The sequence below is a fragment of the Anticarsia gemmatalis genome, chromosome 18, assembly GCF_050436995.1.
Source record: "Anticarsia gemmatalis isolate Benzon Research Colony breed Stoneville strain chromosome 18, ilAntGemm2 primary, whole genome shotgun sequence".
Lineage (NCBI taxonomy): Eukaryota > Metazoa > Arthropoda > Insecta > Lepidoptera > Erebidae > Anticarsia > Anticarsia gemmatalis.
In genome coordinates, this window is record NC_134762.1 from 6477020 (window position 1) to 6503109 (window position 26090).

Consider the following 26090-nt stretch of genomic DNA (forward strand, 5'->3'; position numbering starts at 1 on the left):
GTGAAGAGAACTTTATGTTGCAGCCACAGAGCATCATAAACCAGTAGCATGGGAACAGTTCCTCTGTATATGAAGGTAAAGCAAGCTGTATTTTTATGAAGGATTTCTTTCCTAGGTTAGATTTTTTTAAACATTTTCGTAAGACAAACTCAAACAAAATAGTTAAATCTGGCTGTGGTTCATATTGATAAGTATCCGATCCTTATCTGAATGTAATTTAAATTTTATTAAAATCATTGCAGACGAGTGTATTTTGACCTCCAAGGCCATATTGAAGACCATTGACACCGACCGAAAAATCTCAACCGATTTCGGTTCAAGGATCAAACAAATTCTCATTATATCTACCACGATATCTATACATACCCACAGGGGAAATTAGACTTTATAGCCTTGTAATAAGAGTGGTTTTATATGCGTTATGATTGTGCAAGTTTTGATAATCGTTTCGGAAATGCTTGGAAGATTTCCTCAGTACGTTAACCTTAGGAGTTAAGGCGTTACGTGTGAGGGGAAATCCAAGGTTTTCGCTTGTTCCGCTTCGTAACACTTCGTTATTTCATTGTAATTCCTTGTTAATGTTGCGTAATAGTATTCATATTTTCTATATCTAATTCACCTTAAAATGTGTTGTAATTTTTTGTAATTTGTTGAGTACTTTTCTTATTTTGACATCCGTAGGAACAATACTGCATCTTGAACCCAAATTAAAGTGCAGTTTAGTAATCAGTACTGAAAATGGAGATTTTTGTTGACATTTCTGTACGTATCTTAAGGGTCATATTTATTTGAATAATACGATTTCTGAATACAGTGAAATTGTAAGTATCGAAATATAAAGTCTCACTTTACGTCCGTCAATTTAATTTTAGCATTTAAGTTATATCTAATATTTCTGCCTTAGCTTAGATTTGCTAATGGCCATATAGCCTGTCCACCAAAACTAACTAAACCTAAAAAACTAAAACTAAATTGATTTCGACATCAAAAGAAAGGCTCCATAATGTACTTGAAAGTAAAAAACCCGAAGTTTAATGCACTCAATTAGATTTAGCAATGACCTACCATGCGTTTATAAACATAATTATATATTCGTGATTGTAGTTTTGTAATAAATCATTTGAACACGAATTTGTATTCAAATATTACCTTGTGTTATTGCACAAGCGCATCTAATTATGAGGGGTTTCAATTTTCTAATCTAGTAATGTTAGTAATATTTTTTTATTATTTTTTCTATTATGTATACGCTTTACTGACCTACTGCTAGACAAAATTTTTCTTCTAGATCGCGGGAGCGGTTATGGAAAGAGTTGTACTTTTCTATGAAAGTAAAAAAAAGCTGAAATACCCGATGTCATTTTTTTCGTTCCTATATCAGATGTTACAAACGTACTTACGTTACTAACTTTAAATCAAACAATTAATTGTTTTACAAAACTAAATAGTTTTCAGGATAACTCTGTGGTCGTTTGACCAAATTTTTCAACAAGCAAACCACTTAAAACTACAACTAACTACTAATTTCACTAACAAAACTAATTAACACAATATGACAATTCACTACTTTGAAAGCTATCTCTATTAACACTGTGACCTTCACCTCGACCTTGTACATAACATGTTTAATGCACGCAAAGGGTCTCTAGAGAACCCTATTGTTGAAGAAAAGTAAATAACACAGTTTATTTTGATACAAATTTTTATACTTGGAATTTCTCTAGCGCACATTTTTCTACGTACTATTTTATTTGCCGCCTATAAATTTAAATACGAGTACTAAGTAGGTACCGGCCGTGATCGCTAGTCTAGTCTATCTTTTGGTAAGTGGTCAATCTAGTATCAAATTTGTTCAAGCCACTCGAAAAGCCTTTGACATGGCTTATGGTGTGGTTCAGGTACCACTACTCACCCATGACATGGAATGACCGCTGAATTACTGAACCCACATATCGTTGTCCTTAATCGTTTAACTCAATTTCTTATCGTGGATATGATGAGCAGTATTATAAGTTTCAAGGTGGCCACATTATCATTGGTGAAAGATATATTAACATCATAGTCTTCAACTCGCGCTTGACTAAAAAATGGCGGACACAAGACGTAACTCGTCTTTCGATACGAACAGGACAGTAATGTCTTAAAGTCATACCTAGCTAGAAAGATTACTGTACATTAAAATTAATTACTTGAGTTTCAATAACCGAGGTATAGTTTTAATACACAAAACCACTACTGAGTAGTACTAAAAGCCAAACTTTAAACTACCTTAATGTCTCCCGAGGAAAGTTGCCCTTGACCTTCTCAATGTGTGTTACATTATATTTAATGCACGTAATTCAGACCCTAAGGGTTAAGTCAACTATTACACTGTGTATGTAGTTCAGTGAGTGAACGTAATAATATTAAACTGTATACATTATTTATTATATAAATTTAATGAAATTTAAAAAAAAAAATAGTTTTGGAAGTTGTCTGTGATTATAATGATCAAGTTGAGAGGGCCTAATACTCTAGGTACGCAATATGTTTATAATTAGTAGTAATACAGTATATCTAGTAGACTTTCCAAAGTTATAAATAGTGCAAAGTGCAATGATGCTAATATCTATTATTATTCAAACAACCACGACTAGACGTGGGTTTGATACCTAGGTTGATAAAATTTTAGAGTAATTACAGAAAGTTCTTACGGCTCTAATTGCCCATTGTCTGTCTGTATCATGTTTTTACACTTTCAAAATTATTTATTTTAACATAATTCATGAATAACTGAGATCTATACGAAAAAAGACATGACTTGTAACAAAAATTAAAAAAAATCCCAAAAGTATTTTAGGAAATAAGCAGTTTTATAGTACGTTAACTATGTTTGCCTATTAGATAGCTCTCAATATCCAGGTTTACCCAATTACCCGGGCTATTGGTTTACCCTGTATTTAAACGGTTAATCATATTTTATGACCCCCGCGGCGGTCGTAGGGTTGATTATTATCTATGGCCAAGATTACTAGTTGACCTAAATAATGATCGCTGCAGTGAACGACGGCATATGAATCCTGACCATAGAAAATATATAAACTGATATTTATGGCAGCATTTGCAAGAATTATTTTTCCAAAGCCTCATCTATGACATTATTGAAATATTTGCTATTTTTACTTTTATGGCTGGGCTTGGGCTATCTATTCTAAAATGTTTGATAAGTACAATTCAACAGTTTTTTACGTACCGCGGTAAGCTCTAAAGTACTGCATTAAGGGAACATCATCATTTTCATAAAAATAAAAAAAAATGTGTGTTTGATTCCTAGACGAAAATGATTCGAAAACTTAATATTTAACCTCATTTTTATGTCAAAGAAGATATTATTATCATTTTACAAAAATTAACCCCGTTAACATTGCTAATACAACACCACTTTTAAATAACTATGAAATAAATAAATAAAAATCCCAACACCCAATGAATAACCTAACAACGTAAAGATTAGTTTTATTTAACACTCAGCTCATAATTTGTTAAACAAACTGAAATTAATGCAAACAGCAAATTTTACCTGAATCTATTTCAATTAATTAACACCTCTGCTTGAAGCCAATACCTGAAACAATTCATTATATTGTTAGCTTTATGTTTAAGTCACAGAGTAACAAAATTATTAAAATAAGGCTACCGGGTTAGATAACTTATTGGGGTTATATCCATACTTTTATGCTAATAATAAACGTGCCAAGCCTTCAGTCTGTTACACTTTTATAGTTGAGCCGATTTTGATGCAATCTTACATGCAAATAGTTAAAAAGCTAAGATAGAACACAGGTGTATTCTTTCGGCTATTCTATTAAATTACTGTACGCGAGTGGCAACGAGCGGAGTTATTTGAGAACCCCTACCCTCTATATAAAAATTGCGATATCTGTATTTAAGACTATAATGAGTTTAATCTCAATAGCACTCTTTTACAGAAAAAATGATATTCATAATAATAATTAAATGAATCATATCAACGATGTAATGCTCGACTACTAAAATATAAGACTATTTTAGACATCAATTACACTCTCTTCAAACTTTTGAACGCGACTCAGAATTGAGTAACATATTATCATATTAGTACTCATCCGTAACACTAGTACACAAAGTTGACACCATTAAATCATAAAATGAGAAGTTATTACACAAATTACTGTAATAATCCCAGTATATTACTTAAACAGTACACGACACTAAATATTCATTAAAATTTCACACAAAATGTGACTCATACGTCATTGTTAAGCAAATTAGTGAGTAAATAGACATATCATGAACAACACGGAGGAATATCAACTTTATTTTCTAAGTGATACAGTTGAAAATCGCGTGTGAATGTCGGCTATTGTCATTCATTTAGTACTGGGGTCAATGAACTTATTCGTTGCAAATATATAAATCAAATCATATGTAAATGTATGTTATTGTGTTGTTGTTTACTAAGTTAATTTAATACAATTGAGTTATTCTTATAAAGCGTAAGTCTTCAGTTAATGTTCAATGATATTTGACTGTAACTTAAAAGTGTTTAAAAAATTTATATTATTTATAATTAGACTGACTAGAGACATAAAATGTTTGTTATGGGAATAGTTAGAAACTTAAATCATCCCTTGCTAACTAATAGATAATCTATTTATTTGCCTGATGTATAGTTATTTCAGATGTGGTTATTGTGGACTATGTGTTCGTGTCTCCAGAACTATTGAAATTTAATTGATATTTGCGTGTGATAGTAATTGGCCAGCGTGGTGGACTATAGGCCTAACCACCCCCTTATTCGGACGAATTAAAAATGGATTAAAAATACTGTTTTTCGATGTCGATAGTTGTAACTATCGACAATCGGCTATCGAAAAAAATATTTTTGATCAACGCCTCTAGCGGGCGCTAAAGGAAGGTACAACATTTTAAATGTCAAAGTCTCGATTCTCGATATTAACGACGGTATAGAATCACGCTTCAGTTCGAATCTAAGCAAAGTAGGCACCTAATCTAATACAGTTCATGAATTACTACAAAGTGGTTACATTTGACGGCGAGTACGTCGCGTCTATTTCCGTGCATGTGCGCGAGTCATTTGTTTTTCTATACCGCTATAAATAGTTCACTACACAGTTGATTTCATAAACATATGGGTGACGTTGATTGTGGTATATTATATTGAGTTGCCATTGGAGAAAGAGAAGACGAATGTAGATGTTAATGAGAGACAGAGAGAGAATGACAGCTGTGATATTCGTCGTCAAAATCAAAATCAAATCATTTTTTAATTTAGGTCAAATGTGATGACACTTATGATAGTCCTTATAATAACTGAATTTACAACTATCTTGGGAATAGTCAAGAGCGTTATGGAAAATTAAAGGATTTATTAAACAAAAAAACTGAAGACCAACACGTATTTATGTGCTAAAATTATGTCGGTCTGAGTGGGAATCGAACCCACCTCTATGCAATATTCCTAAGCGTGCCTACCAATTTTATCACTGTGCCACAAACCACTAAGTATTACTCAAACACCTTGTAAAACATTGTGATCGAATTGCAATAAAATACTAAATTGTCATGGAAACTTTATTGCGTTATTCTAAAGTGCATTTAATAAATATAGCTTGTTATAGAATACTGCAATATGAAACTTTATCAGCACTTCTCGGAATTTGCATTTATTGATGCCCCTGCAAGTTGTTATAAAATTTTCCACGAAGCGCGATGCAATGGACGGAATACAGCCGTAGATAGAAATATAAAATGTTTAAAAATGTAGTTTTTCTCGTTTCGTTTCATTAAAATTGTATAGAGTAGTAAAGGTTCTTGACAGTTTATTTTAAAGAGCCTTTTTATTGAATTCTAATACATATTCATTTTAACACATATAGGTATTTGTCTCTTTTAAGTTCCTGTTTAAATATAGATTATCTTATTTAATCGCTACATCTTATCTTTATAATACAAATCTCTGTATTCTACAATTAAGTCGGAAGGTACGATCGCTATAAAACAGCAAGCGCAAAATATATCATTGATATCTAATTACTGGTGACACACACTTAATCTCGTATTAATAAAAATATATGAAGTTATGAAAGGCTTATAAAGAGTTTTGTTTCTTTCACTCCTTAGCAGAATGAAAAAGAGAAAACATAATATAGTAGTTTTTTAAACTAAAATAGGTTTATAGTGTGTTTATGAATAAGAGGGTTAGTAGTTTGTCTTTCAAAATTGACGATACAAAAGGGCAAGTCTATTGACATTTAAACAAGTACCATACAATTCCATTAACATTATTGTTATTAGATTCTCCATAACAGTCAGGTCAACACTATTAATCAAACGTATTGAAAAACACAGACAATTAGATTGCAAAGCACGTCACAGAGTTCATCGAACTTGCACGAGTGACATTGTACTGCATCGCCCTGTTATTACAATGATATCGTGATCTAAACCCAATAATGTGCATAATCACAGAATAATTGGACGTCCGCGGCGCGCGTGTGTCACGAATCACATTTTATATTAGAAATATTGTATTTAATACGTGATTTGGTTTTAGAGTGATACATTGTTTTGTTTGATGGGTAGCAATGACCTAAACTAACATAAGTCTAGCTTCAAACTTTGCTGGAAGTTTAAAACTAAGTTGCATTAATAGTAGAATCACCATTTATTTGCTAAATTGCTTCCCGCAATCAATTTTCTTTAGCTACTTTTCAACTTTATTTTCATTGTTGTGAAACGTCTGTTATAATTGTTTTTGTGAAAAATACTATTTAACTACATCAATAGTAATAAGGTATCATAATCTTTAACATTTTTACAGCCCATAAGACCCGTTGTGCATCTTAGTATTAATGTATGTATGTGTGTAAGCCACAATAGTTTTAAAATGTGAATAACATCAGTATCCAGAGTGCAATTCTCACAAAACGAAACACAGGTATTTGCACTAATAGCTTTTTGGCGCCGTCTATATTTTACCACATGATTTATGACCAAATCTATATCTCATATAATATTACTACTCAGTATAATAGTCAGTAAAACTAGGCTCTCAATATTTGCCCAGACCTGGCAACCAATGAATAAACACATGGTTTACGATCGTTTTAATTACTCCTCACACCATTGCGCGTTGATTAGCGGCGTAAAGCCTAACGATTCGTCTAAGAATGTTGATTTCTGATTTCATGGGACGTTAATATCGCCTGGTTGGGTATAAATCTGTTGATGTATTTATAAATGGCAGATTTTTAGGTATTTTGCATGACGACTTTATAAGAGTTGACTAAGGTAGCCGCATCATTTATTACATCTGGTTTTAAAACCAAATTCTTCAAAGCAGAGATTGGCAGTGTTAGTTGTAATGTAACAAGAGAGATTTGAATATTACTGACAAAGTAGGAACGATGCTCTTGCCGTTCGGCTAATGGCAGATAACTGCGTTTTAAAAAAACAGCAATATCCTTACGAGCTCGAATCAGACGCTTAAATTTTGCCATCTTGTCTGCTTCGGGTCCTCATCGATATGAGTGTGTGTCTGTATGAAATTTCGAGCGCTTGTCCAAAACATCCTTTCTTCCAGACTACAAATGATAATGACAATCAAAGAGGCAAACTTACAAAAGGAAAAATAAGGTCTGGAAGTCGCATTTATTGTGGCATGATAGCATCGTGTTATTATTACTTGTAAATATGATAGAGTATTACATTTACAAGTAATAATAACACGATGCTCTGTTTGGTTCCCTTTATAAAAGGAACAGACTGCTGTCGTCAATTTCACGTAATTACCCACGTGCCGTCAATCAAAACGTCTATCGTAATTACACAAACTTATTTTTGATCTCAAACAGTGAAATTGTTCTATTTTTATCAAACAATTTGTTCAATTATACAATTTGTGCGTCAGAATGTCGTCAGGGCTCACGCGGTGTGTAGTGACGCAAAAGACCAAGGCTGGGAGAGTTTGCGTAAGGCAACATTTGTGTTTTCTTCAGGTAGTCTTTTATACGTTGCTTTTGGTGTCTAACTGATATTCTTTATCGTGCAACAATTAGGTATGCTTAAATTTAAAGTAGTAACAAATGGCTTTATAATAAGATCGATGGTAATTTCTTGCTATGTGTATAAAGGCATGTTTTATCAGCTATAATCCTAATTGAAGTATCTTCGATATGACTTTGCCGTACCTGCCTCTTCTGGACACGGTCTTAGACTAAATTTAAGTAATATTATAATGCAACGGGTCTTATACGCGATTGAAAATTTAAAGGTTAGGATACCTTATTTGCTGCCCGACGTTTTTTTTTTGAACATTAAATTTAAGTAATTTTTGCATGAGTTGTTGTGAAAAAGTAACTGCCTATCAGTTACCAAGCAAAAATGTCGGATAAAAGAATGAGAAGTTTGCTAATTCTACTAATAATAAGCCAATTATTTACGTTCTCTTATTATAGAAACTTTAAAACAATAACATGTGAGTGAAAGTAAATATTGAAGAAGTAGCTATCTCGATCATACCACGCAGTAAACAACTCGCATTATTTTGATGTAAGCACTAAGCAAATGTTGTTCCATGTTTTATTAGAATTAGGTACAAGTGCCAGTGCGAGCGGGTCAGCTTTCAACGACTTACTTAGGCCTGTGGTAGTGCTGCCCAAACTAAGGGCTTAGTAACCTTACAAGAGTATTATATACTCTATTTGATTACAAACAAGAATTCGTATAGTGAAATGGGTCCCTTAGTGTTTCAGTGCTGAGCATCTGATCTTCTCCCGCAATTAGAGATAAAGAAGACCCTTATTAGGATACTAATGCAGGTTAGGTAGATTCTTAAACAAAAAAAAATATTCATCAATATTTTTAAAGGGTTTTGGTTTTTTCTTTATGTGTATTGTTTACGACTTCAAGGCATACTTCAACCACTTCTGAATATTCATACATATATCAAATAGCTTACTAGATGAAATTCTGACTTTATTTTCGTTTATTTGCTGTCACATTATTTCGCAGATAGCTTATCCGTCACTTATTTACTAACTGCAAAACCTCCTTATTATAACAAATCTGATCTGATGCTGCATAATATTCAGTTTACACCCCAGTCGAGTTGAAGATTGAAGAAATTCTTGACATGAAAGTTACCAGCTAAAGCAAAAGCTATTTTAGAACCAGAAAACATTTAAATTATGCTTGCATTCATTAACACGTCTAAATATCTCAGTAATAAAATGACATACAAAAATACGACGAGACGTGATAAAATAAATATATGAATATATAAAACAAAATATGATAACTTTTATGTAGTCACTTCTAATACAGCTTCGGTTCGTTTGTCACAGTTTTGTCGTAACCATAAAGCATCTGTCATAAAAACCGTGATTATACTTTATGAAGTCATAAAATGGGAAAGTATTCACGCTATGTGCTTAGGTATTTTTAGGAGAAACATTTAGACATTCAGATTTTGAGAATCTGTAGCGAAAGTACCGTAAATTGAGGTAACTTGACAAAATTAGTTACTTTAGAAAACTTTTAGTTTTATTTATTGTCATGAAAAGGTTTTTTCAGCTATTGTCTCTGCCACATTGCCGCAGATTCCTCAGCATATGAGCTATATAAAGCAGTAGAAAAACGGATAAATGCTTCCAATTATATGTGTCCGATGTTCCCCAATACGGCTCAAACTACTTACATTTTACAGGGAGGTTAAACTACTTGCATAACAGAAAAATAAAACGATATTACTTAAAATTATCGCGAGCGGAGTGGCGGTTATCAGCTAGTAATATTTTAATTTGATTAATTACTGTCTCAAAAACACAATATTGCCATATACTCAAATAAAATACCGAAATATGACGGTTTGAAATATGATACGTAACTTACAAAGAGCATTTCTATTAAGCACTTTAATTATAAACTCCTTTCCCAGAAGTATAAGTATTAACATTTTCTTTGAAATGCAACTAATTTGAGTGCACTCGGTATAATTAAGTAATTTATGTATATATTCTCTTGAGGGTAGTCATAATATTTCTAATGCACGTAATGGAATACTTGTGGCAAAGGCACTTCACTTTGTGATACGTTAGATTATAATGAAACGAATTAAGTTCTGAAAGTGAATACTGAAGGACTCTTAAATTAATATTTAGATTTCGGATGAAATATTTGTTAAGCTTTTAATTATACGTGAAATATAACTAACTAAAGAAGTTTTGAAATTTGTTATTAAGTTATAAGTGACAGATTTTAAAGTAGTAATGTTTTCAATTACTAGTAGCAAATATAACATAGAACCTTTTAACGACTACTGAATAATTTAAGTTTCATAAACATGTTGCGCAGATTTCAATAACATATAATCGAACTACCGTACTAATTGTAACCGAGGAAAGTTTCGTTAAGATCAAAAACAAAAGACAAGCTAGTTCATTTCTCAATATACAAGCAATACACCACAGAAATCAACAATCTAAATTCAATTATGATTACTAAAGGATTAAATTGGCCAGGCAGGATCAAATTGGTATCCAAAACCGGAGCTGCGTATGAAACTGTAACCCTAATCGCATCCCGTGCTCTCACCAAGGGAAGCGATTAGAGTTTCAGGCATAAAGTTTAGGGAAATCAAATTGGCAATGTTCCGTTCAAAATCCGAGAAGATCCGATTATATCCGACTGTGTTTTGGTGGATTTCCATCAATATTACTACTAGTTTCTAGAAGTTCTAACTATTAAGAATCGTCTACTAGATCTCGCTTGAATCAATTGATACTTATATTCGTGTAGTTGCCGAGTTTTCTTGAAGTAAGTTTTATACTGAGAGGTTTCAGTAGCAAAATATGTTGCGAAACTATATTTCTCTCTTCTATATTTCGATATACCAAGTGTTTCTACTAAAATAAAAAAATAGGGACAATTCGTTTCTGAAATAAGGGAATCCTTTTTGACAAAGACACTAGATTACATAAATATAAAAAATAAATAATTAAGATTTGACCTAATCCGTTATTCAAATTTATGCAGCCGTGAAAATTTGCCTTTCAACAACGAACATTTTCCAATAAGATGTAATAAACAGCTTTCAATTAAAACGCTTACAAAAAAAAATTTGCTTGTACGAAACTCGCTAACAGTGCAACCCCGGCCCACATAGAAAGCACGTGTTCAGTTATATTTTACATGCGAGTTGGCAACACACATTAATCATCCACTAACTTAGCTACACATGTTGGTACAAGTTCATCTTTATATGCTGTACCTGGAGTTTCAGTTATTTATAGGAACTTAGATTCTTAGAAGGAAAACGACGCTTATGTATAAGTATTGAAGATTGAGAGAATAGCAATACTATACTATAGCCATCGGATCATGCATTGACCAAATAGATGAATTGAATAAGTTTGACTCTAAAATATCGAATGCTTAGTAACCTCTATATACGTAGCCGAATACTACTGGCTGGCAAGACAGAAAGTGTCATACACTATTTTAAGTTTTAATACTATTATTTGTCTGCCATCGACACGCTAAGAAGAAGAAGTTACCTCTATGTATATACAAAGCGATTTAAAAATTAAAATAACTAATACGCCTGAGTACCATAATGCGATCCCTGTTTAGTTTTGAAGTAAATGATGGTGTAAAAATCGTCAAAAATATATTTACTTATAAACAGTTTTGTTGTTTCTGAAATAAAACTTCAGTAATTCTAATCAGTGTAGTAAAGCATTAGTATATTTCAAGTCAGAAAAAAGAAATCAAAGTTTTTTTGTCAAACCAGGAACGGCCAAAAATAACCATTATTTGTAAATTGTTGCTACACATCCGAGATTTAATAGTCCAACGACCCACAAAGGTCATCAAAGTTCATAACTAAATCAGACCCAAATCACCAAATCTAATTATATCCGAGTATCACCATAGCAACACAATTAATTAACATTATATCAAACAATATTGGTTGTCAATCAAGCCGTTAATTACATATTACGAGCCTCGAGGCTTAACCTGACAGAGTAGACTGTAATCTATGTGTGTCCGTGTTTTTTGTTTGATATATGAAAATGTATGGGTATAATTTGGATGTGTTTATGAATGTAAGTCTGTTGCTAGGTACATAAATATATTGAATGATGCAGTAAAAATAAAAGTACCGTGAACTGCTGGATATAAATTTAAATAAAAATCGAAATTGGCTAAAAATACCCTAAATATGCAAATGTATATTTTGTACAACCAGAAATCCGGAAGTTGCACACGCGTTTAATTATTAATATAGTTGTAGTTGGAGTATAGATTAAAAACTTACTTACTATTATTATAATGCTCAAAATTACAAGAAACTATTATTTACTATAATAGTAAATAATAGTTTCTTGTAATTTTGAGCAAGTCAAAATAACGAGCATTTCTTTAATAAATTAGAAAAGCATCATGCAAGGAGCTTTATAGCATCTCAACAATTTGGGAATCGTGGTCTACAGTTCTTTTAAACTACGTATTTTTGGATACATGAAATCAAGACATTAAATGTTCAATGTTAATAAAATAAAACGGCAGTAAAGTCCCAATGTCTCTTTTCCTAGCATAGACTTTGGCCCGTAGTACAAGTGCCCCGAACTGAAGAAATTAAAGCAAACGAACACTCATTCTCTTTACACTCACAATATAAACTGAATGCTTTTGAAACATTCACGAGTAAATTGACGAGACAGAAGCAGATAAATAAAACAAATAGGTACAACGAAAAAGGGTCAAACAACGCTTCCATTTTCATGCAAATGTTCCTTCGAGGGTTGGCCTCAGTGAAAGATGAGCGAAGCTAGGGGAAACTAGGGTCTATGCCTCTCCAAACCTTGCCGAAGCGAGGTGAAAAGTGTTTTTATTTATGGCATAAATCTTACCCTAAATATGGGACGTTACGGTAACGGTATTCTCGACAGACAGTTTTATAAAGTATCGAGAGCTTGGCATTTAAAATGTGCTGCTAAAATAGTACCTAAGCCCGCTCGAGGGGCTGATCATATGTTCATACAAATTTCTGGATCCGGCCGGAGCCGGCTATCGATAGTAGTAGAAAATCGCCTCTTAGTTTTATTTTGCAGATATTTTAATTGGTTTACTTCAAAACGATTAAAACGATGAATATACTGTTGGCATTTTTACAGTAAATAAGCTCTTCCTTACCAAGCTTTAAACAGAAGACATATTTTTCATACTTTAGGCATATTTTTATCAAATGAACGTTCTTACGTTTGCTCTAAACTTATTTATATGACTGGATTTAGCGCCCATTTCTCTCTTCACATTACTACATAGCCTACACATACATAAATGATCTAGTACCTCATACAAATATGTACTTACAAGTATTACAGACAAGAGGTTATCTTAGACGGAAACCACAGCATCCGAACTCATTACATCGTACCCGAAACTTTATCAATATTAATCAGTTATGGCACAAAGTTCATGTATTATGTTATAAGCTTTAAATTATTACACTGATACCAGTGTGAAATTTATTTTATGCAATGTTATCAAAGTGTAATTTGCAGGTGTAAAATAATGTAAGTGTTTCGACTTTTGATAAAAGACTACACGTTTGAAATAACTCATTTGAAACTAAAAAGTCTATGAAGAATGGGTTGTGAAATTAGGTAAGACTCAGGTTACTTAGTAAGTTCCTAATTGTTACTCGTCAGAGAAAATTTCGGCATTCAATTCATAAATAAAATTTTTGGAACGTAGTTTTGGGGAATCAAATTCATATAAGTAAGTAAAATAAATTTAACTCATTCCGATCCCACTGCTGGGCAAGAATCTCCTCCTGTAATGACGGAGGGCTTAGGTCTTGGGTCCACCACGCGAGCCATGTGCAGGTTGGGTTTTGTAATTAATAATGTAATATCATAAAATAAATAATATTCTCACTTAAAACTGACTCGACAGAATGAAACTAAGCGCTTTCATAGTACATCTCAGCTCATCTCCTACTAAGACCGCACCTCACGCAAGCACCTTAGAGTCTTCAATCTTTGATGTGACGGGGAGGCGGCCACCCCTCGCAGTACAAAGGTGAGATAAAGTAAGATGTTTACAGTTCGATAAGGATTCGCGACTTTTTGTCACTGGATAAAAGATACTTTCATCTTATACACAAACACATATGATTATATGGGTATGCTTGTGTGTGAGTAAGTGTATGTGTGCAGTTGTGTGTATGTGTTTGTCAAAACTTCTTCGTTCTGTGTTAGTAGGCTGTGTTTTTAGAAAGGTATCGGGTGTGATTTAAGTTTTAAATAGTTTATTAAGATGTATAATAGAATACGGGAATTAACGCGAACACGCATTTTACCTTAAAATGCCTAACGTTTCGGCGCAGGTTGCACTCGCCGTGGTCCCAGGCAGACTGGAGCAGCGATGACAGGACTTCGTGTATATGAGGCGGACGAATGTCCATCCACCCTCATATTTTGATTTTTCCAACCGCCAACACACACTACACTAAAAGTTAACTATATTGATCTTCTTAAAAACTGTTTGGACGGCAACTACTTCCTTTTCCAAGGCCAACATTACCTTCAGATTGATGGCGTCGCAATGGGCAGCCCCGTTGCCCCTGCACTGGCTAATCTCTGGATGGAGCACTTTGAGGAGAAAGCATTGGCACTCGGACCAAAAACCATACGGCTTTGGAAAAGATATGTGGACGACATCTTCTGCATTATCCAAGGAGGTCAACAGGAAGTAGATCAATATCTAGAACACCTAAACTCCATTCACCCTAAGATGAGGTTCACCTACGAAATGGAGACGGACAGGTCGTTGTCATTCCTAGATGTGAGGGTTGCCGCGAAACCCGATGGATCCTTATCACACTGTGTTTACCGGAAACCGACACACACAGATAGATACCTGCACGCTACATCACATCACCATCCCCGTCACTTGCAGTCCGTTATGACGTCACTGAAGAACAGAGCTCATGACCTCTGTGACCCTGAACATGTTGGGAAGGAGCTGGAACATGTTCAGGAGGTACTACGAATGAACGGATACCACGTAAGTCGACGAAGGAACAGGATCACGAAACGGAGTAAACATCCGGAGGTCAACAGACAGCCCGCCTACTTGCCCTACGTCAGAGGAGTGACTGATAAGATCGGGAATGTATTGAAACAATACAGCATCAGCATCACGCCGGGGGCAAAAGTCAGCAGCATGGTGGGCACACCGAAGGATGTACTACCGTTTCAAACACCAGGTGTCTACAAGATCAACTGCAGCTGCGGTAGTTCCTACATAGGCCAGACTAAGCGGTCGATAGCTGAAAGGGTCAAGGAACATATCGCCGCTGTTAAGAACCGTCAAATCAGCAAGTCAGCCATTGCGGAACATCTACTCGAAGCAGGAACTAATCACTGGATTGAATTCCATCGCCCTCAAGTCCTCTCCACTGAACGACATTTCTACTCGAGGATTGTTCGTGAAGCGATCGAAATCAAGAAACATCCAAATTTCAATCGGGAAGACGGCTTCAAATTATCCGCGACGTGGAATCCAGTGATTACTGTTACAAAACCTCGCTATGTTTCGCAATCGGTTAGCTCACAGAATAGGGACACGGTTAGTGTAGTGTGTGTTGGCGGTTGGAAAAATCAAAATATGAGGGTGGATGGACATTCGTCCGCCTCATATACACGAAGTCCTGTCATCGCTGCTCCAGTCTGCCTGGGACCACGGCGAGTGCAACCTGCGCCGAAACGTTAGGCATTTTAAGGTAAAATGCGTGTTCGCGTTAATTCCCGTATTCTATTATACATTAAACATGCAACGCGAGAGTTTAAAAGTTATGAGTTTATTAAGATTTTCTTAATGTGCTACATGAATTAAGTTTTGATTATTAGATTTCACTTTTCATTATTGAGGGTTCTTTGTAAGCGTGTGACATTAGGGATAGTGACGAATACTATTTGATTAAGAAAAAAAAAAAGATTTTAGATAGAACGCAAACGTTTGATCCATATTTGTACTCTCTCTTTATTGTTATCTTAATGTCACATTCCTAATAGATAATTCTGCCTATTAATGCTTAACATCTGCCTTTTAATCCAAAAGAAAGAGCTAATAAAAACCTCCACTCAAGCTTTAATCTCATTACTTTGCTTTTGAGCTCGATTGTACATCCATTAGGCCCAGACATATAATGAATACAGCAGACAAAGTGAGAGTACAATCAAGTACAAACTAGCATTCCTTTTTATTCCCAAATAAGTCTGCAGTGACCTTAAGACCTTCGCGCCCTCAAATCTTGACCCTTGTATCCAGTGAAGAACAAAAACACGGTCTCGTATTTTTTATTCCATTTTTATGAACGAAAATAGTAAAATTAGTAGGTAAGTATTGTTTTTTTAGCTTATGAGTAATTTTACTATTACTATTTACTTATTGTTGACTAAACGCAGTAATTTAATTGATATTTTCAATGACAAAAGACCGATAGAAGTTGTGATACAATCCAACAACTTAGTATAAATATAATGACTAATTATGTGTATTTACAACGTATTTATATCCACCACACCCCAGAAACATCAACGGCAATATACGCCTATAATTTACACTTGCATACATTCGCTAATCGTGAATCTTGCACACATAGTTCTCTAATAAGTTTTTGAACTAAAGTGTATTCTTTTTTATGCTCCTAGCTGGATATTTACGCAAAATTCTTAAACATAAAATAGTTTTTAACCAAATTTACTTTTATACGAGGCCTTTTTAAGTTCATTGGTCGTATTGTCTCAAGGACGAGGGATTACATCACACCGTCGCGTAATATGGCTTCGTCAACGAAATATATTAGTCGGTTTGAAGGAAGCCCTGCAAGTGGATTATGATTTAACTGATTGTTTGTGTACGTTATATCACATTACGTCTGTGTAATTGTTGCCGTTTTGAAACATAGAATATGATATTCAGAACAGTGATTTGGACATGTGTAAGGGTCTTACTGTTGTTTTAAATGTAAAATGACTGCTGCATTAACTCTTTGTTTAAGATCGCTAGTATTTTATAGTAAGCATAGTATTAATATTATTTTTTTTGTTCGTCTCAAGTTCAAGAAAATGTGACAGTTAATATTATAATCAATAATGTTATACGTTTTGATAATGCGAGCAATCTATCACAACAGTTCACATTATATGACGCTCTTGAAGAACCTTCGATTTTCTGCTGAGTTTTCTAGACATTTTTGATAAAGTACTAGTTATTTTTAGGATAAAGAAATTCAGGCCCTAAAACGGCGTGTATTTTTAGGTTTGTACAGCCAATGTCGTAAATATGTATCTTGGTAAATATAGTGTACTTAGTTCGCCATAAAGTAGCAGCCCAAAATTGGATTGTATGTTTTATAAAATCGGTTACTATTTAACGGAACTAATAAACAATAGTGAAAAAAGAAGAAAAAGAGGCACAACTTAAAAAAAAATTAATATATGAATGAAATTTATGTTGCCTTAAACTGTCACTACAAACTATTACAAAAAATAACAAAGTATTCTAAATACTCATTTGAAACTGCCCTATGTGTATGTTAATAGAATAAGGTCATAAACAAACAATATCGTTTATTTCGTTAAAAAATACAGTCGAATTAAAAACCCCCCTTTTTTAAGTCGGTTAAAAAAGATTGCACCTATACATGTCAATCTTATAAATATTACCACTTAACAACATAAATACGACATACACGTGACACAATCAGCCCAAGAACTTCACAACATGACACATCTTAATTAGTTATGCAAATACTTACCCATATTAGTCTAAATACAGGAATAAAAAATATATTAATCGATACATTAGCATGTATTAATGCTTCATTAATGCAGTAATCCATTTGTCATGAATATGTAAGACGGATAAACATGTGTATTGTAATTGCTGTTGGTAATGTGTCTGTCTGCATTTTGTATAAATATACTTAGTGATATTTAAACTGTCTGCTGTCTGTATGTCTTATAGGAATCTGTGTATCTTGTAGGAATACGATGTCTACGCGGAAAAATGTTTGTGATTCGGTTTAATTTTATTTTGATATTGTTGTTTATTCTTTTGATTGTTGTTACAATCTTCGAAAACTAACAATACAAGTCTAAGTCATCTCGGATTATTAAATACTTCTTTGTTTTGGGATCAGAGAATCATGTAAAATCAGTTTATTACATCCCTTATTCTCGGTACGCTGTGTCAAAAACGTAAAAAATATTTTAAACTCACTATTTCTCTAGGATAAAGTTACCTGTCGAAGCGAAAAAATGTTTTTAGAAGCTTAAAATCGGCTAAGTAGCATGTAATATTTATATTATTGACATGAACAAGTCCGGGCTGTATTTTCTAGTACATTATTGTACAGCACATGTGGTAAATAATGCATCTAGATCTAGTGAGCGTCAAACATTTGGTATTGAAATCAGCTGTTAACGTGTGGTGTGTTAGTAGAGACAGATAAGTGCCTACAGTTTATCTTTGATGCACATTTTGCTACTCTCGATGCTATATTTTCGAGAATGAAATAGAAAACGCTCCCAAAAATATATATAGAAAACAGTATATTTCCACATATTTTTACGAAATAATGGCTATCTCTATCTCCATAGTTAAGATGCTAGATGTTGCCATTGGTCACTCACATATGTAAATACAGACTTACAATTTTAGTAGGATTTTAATGAAAATATATAGCTTGAAGGAGACTATTTCCATTGACGTAAAATAAATAAACTCGCCGTCTCTGTAACCTTTTATAAATGACGTCAATATTTTCCTTCGATGACCGTTGAAATTTAAATAGTAACACGTCCGTGGGCGATATTTTAACATTTTTATGTAGTTTCCGTCCTGAGCTAGGTCAATGGGACATCGACTGGACTGCACGTTATATTGATGTACTAGTGAAACGTGACTCGATGGAAAATAGTCTGGAGAGGAGGTTTTTTTGTTTGTTTTATATGTGAGGACTACCGTTACAAAGAAAAATATATAATACGTTATTTACTTTGCTTTAAATAGTGTCTTTATGAGGATTTTTTTATGAATTTGTGTATTCCCAAGATGGGAATACACAAATTTTGAAATGTTGTACTATTGTTTAGTCACAAAAGAAGTTAATCTTGATGTAGTTACACATCTTTTTAGTACAATAAAAAATATATAATGAACTCGCATCGATAAACTTACGATATATTACGTGAAGATTAAATTCTGAGATTTTTATAATAGAGGAAAATATAAAAGACACAGCCCAAGTTTTCTTTGGACCTTATAGCCCTCAAAAGCAATAAATTGCTTATAAATCGATTAAACATTATTTTTTTTTGCAATTTTTTAAAAAACTTCCCAAAATAAATTATTTCAACATAACTTCGTTCAAACGTAACTTTGCTTACTTAAGAGTATACAAATGAACCTCAAGCGATCAACTATCTGTTTATAAGCAAAACAGTCCATTGAGCAGTCAATTACTCAATGAGCGGGTTTGAACCCGTGCCAAACAATCCACGGGGCGGGGTGTCAAATAGCTGAGAGTTTTTCTACTAGTACTACTTGATGAGCTAAGAATGTAATGTAAACAAAGAGTTTTAACGATTTTGAATCCCGAGAGTAAAATAGAAGTTTTGGTTAAGTTTAAAATCTACATTTCTGGGAATGTATATGTTTTGATTGTATGGGTTTCCAGTACAACGCATAGAATAATTTTTTAAGTTGTATTTTTAATATCATGTTTTTTATACCCGTAAGCAAATACATATATTCAATTCATCGACATTTTGCTCTTAGGTTTTGGCTCCATGTAACCGAGAGTAAGCATTTTAAAAGAGAACGTTTATTTTTATGTTGAAAACACACTTTATTTCGTATTTCATTTACTAGCGGGTTACAAAGCCTAGGTTTTTATAAAGTAAATAATTATTAATGATTACAATGTTTCTAATGATTTTATCCAAAAACCTTTTAGCATTAATGTGACAGTACTTTTGATATGATAATGTTATAGCGCTAGTTGTTACCTGTAGCTCCTACTGCGTATATGTATAAAAAAATATACATAGAAATTGTCGGGTTTTCTTTAGAGGAAATTCACAGTCATTAACCGTCATGAAAGAAATATTATATTGATAATTCTCATGACACACAAAAGTGTCATGACAAAAGAATACGAAATTTATTTGTATAAAGAGTTTTCAAAGTTAGAGTTTCATACAATAATTACTTAACACATAGAAATTAAAACAAAATTTACCTCTCAAAAATTTCTTAATACTCTTTAGTTCAAACTTTCCACAGACATAACAAGTCCAGTTTCATAATATCACATTCAACCTCTAACCTACAAAAGCTTTTAGCACTAATGTACTCGACAGTACTTACACAAACAATTTTTCATTCAAGTACAATCGAGTACAAAACTGTTTCTAACAAAATATTTAGTTGGGGTAGTCCCACATGTCAATACTTGTCTCAATGGGTGCGGGTTTGGATCCGTGCCAGGTAATCTGCTCTAGTTGACAGCTAGACACGTTTCTTTATTTGTTACTACACACTTGTACGAGAATATGTTTATTTTTTTAATGGCTGAGCAATTGATACTGGTGCCAAGAATAAAATTCGTACCATAGGTTTACTGAACTAGATTTTATGTATCTTTGTGTGGTGAATTTTGAAGATTATTTATTTTGTTGTCTGTTCGTATTTGAAGGTTATGTGAATGCACGCATTAAAATAAGTGTATAATCCATTAATGTTTTTGTGAATAATTACTTATATTTATATTTTTTGGGGATTTTCGTTTTGTCTCATTCAAAACTTCATAAAGAACCTAAAATGGTGTAAGAATAAAAATATATGAACCATAACAAAAAGGAGCACTATTCACTCGATGATATAGACTATCCAACACAAAAACATTTTTTCAATTCGAACTACTAGTTTTTGAGATAAGCGCGTAAACAAACAAACTCGTCAACTTTATTGGTACAGATACACCTACACCAGTTGACATTGCAATAAACCTGCATAAAATCAACATTTTAACTATAAAACAGAATCAATTGTCACTATCAAAGTCATCGACATAATAAATCTTCAAGTCTAGAAACAAACGAATAATTAATTTCCTATGCAACATTGACTATAAAACAATGGAGCCACGATTAGGTGGGCGAGTTACACTGACCTGCATTTGACTAAAAAATAGCCGATTTATATTAATCAGACGAAGTTATAGCCGATTGGTTTGTGCTTTAGCCTCCAGTTTTTAAGGTTTGGAACACTTAAAAATCACCAGTGATTATGTTTACTCACTTCATTTTTTTCGAAGTTTCGTATACGTGTACTACTGTACTAGGTTTATCGTAAAATGATCTTCACATGTTATTATTACATTTTCTGACTTTACACTGGTTTTTATCGACAATGTGGTATTTTGAAATTCAGCAGTCCGATTTGTTAACATAAGTTCAATTGATTTCAAATTGTGTGTAAAAAACTAGCCGTACCCTATATTACTTTAAACTGTTATACAATAGTATAATTGAATTAAAAAATAATTAATTAATACAATATAATGGTGCATTTAATACAATATAATGGTGCATTTGCGTCCCTTACTTAATACCTACATCTCGATTTCTACCACTAGGCAGTGTTCTTACAAAACACAAAGCTCACTTGTTCAGATGCGGGTTAAGCGCCTTTCCAAAACTTCATAAACAATTTGGACAAGTCTCAAGTATGCTGGTTTTCTTGTAAACTTTCAGTTCACATTCATAGTTGTGTTGCCCTAGTTTTAAACCAGACTCTTCATCTTGGGAATTATAATGATTGCAATTCAGAAGCAATGTGTTGTTGTCATATCTTTGTTGGTCTGTAAGTTTAAACTATTTGGGTTGTACAAGTTACTGAATTAAACCTTGTATTTTCATGATCACGCGATTCTTCTTTACATTATTTCATTATTTGCACTGAAATGAATGCAATGTCAGTTGTAAGTACGGCTACAGCATAGAGTTTTACGTTCAAGTCTTTAGTCTGATTCATGTATTACTAAGGAATTCTTAGCAATTACATGAATTATGGGAATAGGAGTCATTGACATAGACCTACCGAACTGCCGAAGTATTGTTCGTTTTGAGTCTTAATTTACATCGTGGTGACGTTCTGTCTTCCTATCAGGGTTATAAAAGCAAGAAAATTAAGAGTATTTCGATATATTGCGCACATTTCTAGCAAACTATAAACAACTCTGGCGCAGTTGGCTGTTCGCAAAATCAACTAAAAATATCAATCGACAGAACATCATCAATGCTCTTCATAAACTGTTATTATGTCTTTCAGTACAAAAACGTTTTCTATATCATCAAAATACATTACTTGGTAAATTCTCTAGAGTGTTGTGTTCCCTCAATCTCGTCTGATAAGTGGAATTGTGGTAAAGCGGGTAGTTCGTTAATTTTTAGAGGAGTTATGGAGCCCTTGAGGTCGGTGTGTTACGTCAGTGACGATGATAGAGCCTAGATTAAGTCTATAAATACGTTTTCTTACGTCATGTCTTAATACTGAATAATTTGTTCAAAACTTATGACTAAATAATTTTCGACTATAGTCTACAACATTTTTTTTGTAGTTTTATAATTTGCGTCCTGAAAATTATCTTCCGCAATTTCCATAACATTGGCTATTAAAATTACCTAATCATTAATGTATGTTCTTTATTCTTTGCCCGCAAGCCATGAACTCTGTTAGAGTCACCAGAGGAAGAAAACACTCAATATATGTTGCTATTAATTTGAAAGAACATCCAGTTCTCTCTACCATTTTCTGTACACTCGACTATCTTATAGCCGAATAAATGAATTATTCATAACTAAATAGCCTCTCAATGTTTGTAAACAATGTCTTCCTAAAGCGCTCGATTCAACGCTAACCCAGTATCCTTAATTACGGAAATAGTCCACGTCTCATCCCACTCATTTGGACAGCCGAAAATATCGTGACCTTGACTAAATCGCCGCCGCCCACAGCTTGGACTGAAGCCAAACTTGACGAGAGAATTATTCTTTGAGTACTTGCTGTAATTTTGTGATAAGAAGGAAACTGTTGATAAGTGATATTATTGTTACTTCTTTCCAAAGATGAACATAGGATGATGATTGATGATAATAGTTCGTGAGTTACGTTCATTAATAACTGCTTCACAAATCATCATATTGTCAATGTAATTGTATATTTTTGATTTTAGACTATGAAAAGAGAGCCAATTCACAATTTCCGATCAACAACTACATACATAATATCACGCCTTTTCAGAGAGCAAAGAACGCCACTTGGTACAAATAGGAAATTTTGGTCTGATCTTCAAAAATAGGAGTAGAATATTGTTTACAAACTATGTAAGAAGCTAAGGACTAAACTATGAACTCGATGTTACAAATTAAGGTAAAAGTTGAAAATGACGTAGGTAACGTAAGAACTTTACAGAAACGAAAACATGATCACACGAAACTTTAAAAAACATTTTACAATAAACTGTTGAAAACTTTAACCACAAGTCTATCGCTTTATTACTTTCCTATGTTTATTCACCTCCATACATCCAACGAACTCTTCCCAGCTGAACCGACTTCAAACCGACTTGGAAACTTGAAAATTTTATTCATCTCACTCGAAGTAGAGTCGGAGTCGACGACTTTCGTCTTCCAATTTGGATAAAAGGGTTTGTGTTTGTTTCAAGACGTAGCGTTTTGAAGCAATCTATCAGGGAACGTTTAAAATGAGGAATGTGAACTCCACGTGTTATTTTAAAATGGGAGGTAACATAACATTTGTAGTAATGTAGTAGGTAGAAATGTAAAGTCAACAAGTATATATAATATGTATATATAATTCTTCTGTAAGTGTGTATGTCACTGAACTTCTCTTAAACGACTGGACCGATTGTGATGAAATTTTTTATGTGTGTTCAAGGGGATCTGAGAATGGTTTAAATTCTCAATTTTTTCCGCAGGACAATGTTTTTTTATTTAATTTTTATGGCAAAACAACGTTTGCCGGGTCAGCTAGTAACTATTTATAATTATATTATAACCTTTTGAAAAAATCATTCCTGTATAGCCTAGGTTCAAATTAACGACTATCTGAGTTTCACTTGTCAAAATATTTTACAAAGCTTATACTTTCAATATTTTTAATAACATCCTTGGCATATCAAAACTCATCTCAAAATTCATTATCTGCAATCATTTAATACACGAACGGATATCGTTACACGAATTCGTTCGATTTCCAACGATTCGCATGTTAATAGAAACGATTTCAACAAGTAATTGGTTACCTTTGAAATAATATGTATGAAATATTCCCTTGAGAAATCCGCTGTAAGTACCTGAAATAGAAATGGAGAATTGATTAATACAAGCTGATTCTTAAAATATATTATTAGTAATATTCGTTAGTATTAGAATTGTTTTTTTTTAATGTAAGTAGAGGTATGTCATTTTGCAACTTTTATTATTCAGTCTAGATAATAGACAGATGGCCTGTTACTTGTAGGACATATATTATTGAACTCGCTGTTAAAAAACAAGTTTCAAACAGTTTTAAGTTTTACCGAGTAATACTCGTTTTTTAAAATAACATTTTAGGTTCATCAGGAAACAGACATAAAAACCCTAAGCACCGTAATTATAAAAGGCTGAAACACATAAAACCTACATAATCTAGGCAGTAAAGTAATGGTAGTAAACTTGACACGATATCACGAAGCTATGTCTGTTATTATAAAAACAGCGAATGGCTAATTGAAAAATCGATTTTATGAAGCGTTACGTGTTGAAGGAAATAAAGTGGACATGCGAATTTGTTCATTTCGTGCTAGGAATTAGTATTTAGTAAATATATTGTTTTGAGTTTTAAGGTTTCATTTTAAACGTATCTTTTTTGTATGACTAGACGTATGGATGTGAATGAAACGAGGGCAGTTTGTAAGGATTGTACCAAGTGGCGTCGTCTGGTTTCTGCCTTCCCGTAGGGGAAGAAGGCGTGATTTTATGGATATTTGTATTGATAGATTTAAAAGATAGATGATATTATTATGTAACAACACTGTCTTTTTTATTTTCGATGTGTGTTTGTGTTACGCGGTTCTAGGTTTGATTCTTGAGTCCTGCGATGGGTAAATAAAACTTGTTTCTTTTATAATCAAATTTTTAGGAGGGGTCACGGTTACATTCAGGGAATGCAATGCAAAAACCACACTCCTTATATGTTGTTGAGCAATTTTTTCGTTATGGTAATACAAAATTTGCCTTTTTCTTACTCTCTCTCCACTCTACTTTTCACAGCTACATATTATATGCTCTTACCTGAAATCTTCTTTTACAATCAAACAAAACCACTGAAGGAATATAATCGTTAAGACCTTCATGTGACAATGTCGCGTCCCGATGACACTGTGACCGGAACCCACATCGTTCAGTGTTTCATGCTAATGTGATACTGAACCGATAGTACAAGGTTCTTTAATGTCGTGTTCGTAGTTGATTCAGTTTTGTTTGTAATCATTGGCAGTTCTTTGACAAACAGTTTTAAGACATGGAATTTTAGGAAACTGCCCATTTGAACTTCAATGTAAAGACTGGAGTTACGGTTTTTTGGTAATATACCGTATGGTTATTTTTATGTATTAAAATAAATAAGTCCTTGAAAAGTATGTTTGCGATATTTGATATGATACAACAAGACTACTGACTACTACTTCTCTCACAAACCAAACGTTATTAATTACATATTATGTGATCATAAATTTTCAGACTCATATTTCTGGTTATAGATTTTTTTGTGGTAAGTTTAATGCTATAATCTCTATTTTAGATAAAGAGATTTTGTTAGTTTTTATTCAATGAAATATTATATTTATCAAAAAGTAATCAAGTATTTTAACGTGACTCTATAATAAGACCATACTAAATATA

The 26090-nt window shown here is 33.2% G+C and overlaps 1 protein-coding gene across 10 annotated transcripts in view; it reads right to left on the minus strand.

Moving 5' to 3' along the window:
- The window catches only part of brat (tripartite motif-containing protein brain tumor), a 439119-nt gene that overhangs the window by 251658 nt on the left and 161371 nt on the right, over positions 1 to 26090 (minus strand). For 5 of the 10 annotated variants that reach the window (XM_076126209.1, XM_076126206.1, XM_076126200.1 and 2 more), the window contains exon 2: positions 3560 to 3604. The exons of 4 other annotated variants lie outside the window; for them this stretch is intronic. The gene's annotated coding sequence lies outside the window, so the exon portion shown is untranslated. Of the gene's footprint in view, positions 1 to 3559; positions 3605 to 24451; positions 24503 to 26090 lie in introns of all 10 variants that reach the window. One more of the 10 variants, XM_076126205.1, reaches the window with a different exon arrangement.